Source organism: Eleutherodactylus coqui, unplaced genomic scaffold (assembly GCF_035609145.1).
Source record: "Eleutherodactylus coqui strain aEleCoq1 unplaced genomic scaffold, aEleCoq1.hap1 HAP1_SCAFFOLD_19, whole genome shotgun sequence".
NCBI classification, from domain to species: Eukaryota; Metazoa; Chordata; class Amphibia; order Anura; family Eleutherodactylidae; genus Eleutherodactylus; species Eleutherodactylus coqui.
The window spans coordinates 2,583,204-2,586,243 of NW_027102012.1; positions in this window are offsets into that span (position 1 = coordinate 2,583,204).

The window sequence follows — 3,040 nt, forward strand, 5'->3', positions numbered from 1 at the left end:
CAGATAAAGTGTCATTGGTATCTAGCCAGATATCCCTTTTTTTTTTTTTATTTGTTTGGGCAGCCTCTGTTTTGGTAAATTATTTTTTCGTAGGAGATTACTGTATTCACCGACCGAACCCAACATGAGATCGTAGGGATTCCCGCAGCCATCCAATAAGTAGCTATTGTTTTACGCGCCAAGAATAAGGTCTTCTGTAGGAAAATGCGGGTGTGGTACGGCCATTCCTCTTCCTCCAATAGGCCAAATAGGATCGGTATTGTCCAGATTTTGGTGCAAATTCACGGCAGATTACAACCCTAAACATTTGACGTGCTGAGATCCATAGTGAAAGCCCACAGCATAAGTTGACATACTGCGGATTTAAAATTCGCACTGCGGGTCAATTAACAATCGTCAGGATGTGGATAAGATGAGACTTCTTATAATCTCATCCACTTCGTCTGTATTGTAATATGCTGCGGATTTTCCGCACGCAAATCCATGGTAGAAAATATGCCGCTTATATGCCACATGTGAAGATACTTTTTCCCTAGGATAAGAGTTAAGGTAATAAGATTTAAGGTTTTGTATCCTCCTAATATCTGTACTTGGAGCTATGATTATTATAGGACCAGTACCTCTTGTGCTGCAGGTTTAGGAGCTTCTGTCCCCTCAGCCTGTTCGCTCTCCTCCAGTGTTTTACCAGAAAATCTTTTGAGCCAGTCGTCATCAGACCAAACTAGAATAAAAAAAATGAAGTGTAAACTTTAGAACATGGAAGTAAAGTAGACATTTGTAAAGGCCCATTTATACACAACGACCTGAGCGATTATCGCTGTGTCATTTACAGCGCAATATGCAGAAGGCAAGCGGGGTGACTTAGAAAGAGTCAGCTCTTCTCACCTGGTCAGTCAGAGCAGCAGGTGTAATTCATGGGATGGAATGAGGGTTGAGTATCCTCCCAACTCTTCCCCAAGCGGCTCCAGGACCCTCTCCATGCTGGACTGAGACACAACACGGCTTTCTTCTATGTTTAAACACTATGGGGCTGATTTATTAAGACCAGTAACTGTAACCAGTAATGTAACTTTATGTCCTGTGGCATTAAGGGTAAGAGGTCTATGCCACTTAATACAAGTGTCTTGGGCGGCTCATGTGCCAGAAGAAGAAATCGTTACCAGCTATGAGGCAGTTCTCTGGTGTAAATTCTACTAAATATAGTGGGTGCCCCCACTTACTTCTCTAAAAGTGTGGAGTGTGGTGCAAAAATCCCAAAAGTTACAAGTCTTAGTGCTGGCTATATTTGTGCACAAAATCAGCTACTTATTTTTTCCCAACATTTGTCCAAGTTGCCACCCCGCCATAACATCATTTTTTCTCATAATTACAATTGCCAGTAAAAAATTATTACCCGCACCGGCCTCTAGATGTAATTACTGTCCAGGCCGGTCATTTACCAGGAGGGTGGCAACCCTAGTAATGGATGGGACATACTGGGAGATGAGGGGACGGTAATGAATGTGACACATGGGGAGATGAGGGGACGGTAATGAATGTGACACATGGGGAGATGAGGGGACGGTAATGAATGTGACACATGGGGAGATGAGGGGACGGTAATGAATGTGACACATGGGGAGATGAGGGGACGGTAATGAATGTGACACATGGGGAGATGAGGGGACGGTAATGAATGTGACACATGGGGAGATGAGGGGACGGTAATGAATGTGACACATGGGGAGATGAGGGGACGGTAATGAATGTGACACATGGGGAGATGAGGGGACGGTAATGAATGTGACACATGGGGAGATGAGGGGACGGTAATGAATGTGACACATGGGGAGATGAGGGGACGGTAATGAATGTGACACATGGGGAGATGAGGGGACGGTAATGAATGTGACACATGGGGAGATGAGGGGACGGTAATGAATGTGACACATGGGGAGATGAGGGGACGGTAATGAATGTGACACATGGGGAGATGAGGGGACGGTAATGAATGTGACACATGGGGAGATGAGGGGACGGTAATGAATGTGACACATGGGGAGATGAGGGGACGGTAATGAATGTGACACATGGGGAGATGAGGGGACAGTAATGAATGTAACATATGGGGAGATGAGGGGACAGTAATGAATGTAACATATGGGGAGATGAGGGGACAGTAATGAATGTAACATATGGGGAGATGAGGGGACAGTAATGAATGTAACATATGGGGAGATGAGGGGACAGTAATGAATGTAACATATGGGGAGATGAGGGGACAGTAATGAATGTGACACATGGGGAGAAGAGGGGACAGTAATGAATGTAACATATGGGGAGATGAGGGGACAGTAATGAATGTAACATATGGGGAGATGAGGGGACAGTAATGAATGTAACATATGGGGAGATGAGGGGACAGTAATGAATGTGACTCATGGTGAGATGAGGGGACAGTAAGGATATGTTCACAAGGTGGATTCCACCTGGAATTCCATTCTGCTGCAGTTTTTGCCGTGGATCCACACGTGGCTGCAGCCATCAGTGGGAAAAATTTGCGAGCACGTTTTTTGACGTGTATTCAAGAAAAAAAAGTCGTATGTTACTTCTTCATGCGGATCCATGAAAAAATGTGTCAGACATTCAGTACGTGGATTTTGCCCACTGACAGATCTAAATCCACATATTGATCACGAGCAAAAGCCATAAATAGTGCCAAATGGTATCAGATAGAATGCCCTCATAGTGACCCATAGAGAGCGACCCAATAAATAGGGCAAGATACTGAATGCCACCCGAGTGCTACACAGAGTGCCCTCATAAATAGTATCAGATAGAGTGTCCCCACAAATAGTGCTAGACAGAGCGCCCCCATTAATAGTGCTAGATAGAGTGCCCCCATAAACAGTGTACACAGGCAGCTTGCGTGCCCCTATGAACAGCTCGGTCACACATGCCTGACAGTGACCCTATAAAGAGTAGCAGCCATAGTGTCCCAGTAAACAGTTCAACCCCAACAACAGCCCCGTTCACAATATCAGAGCACTGCACAGTGCCA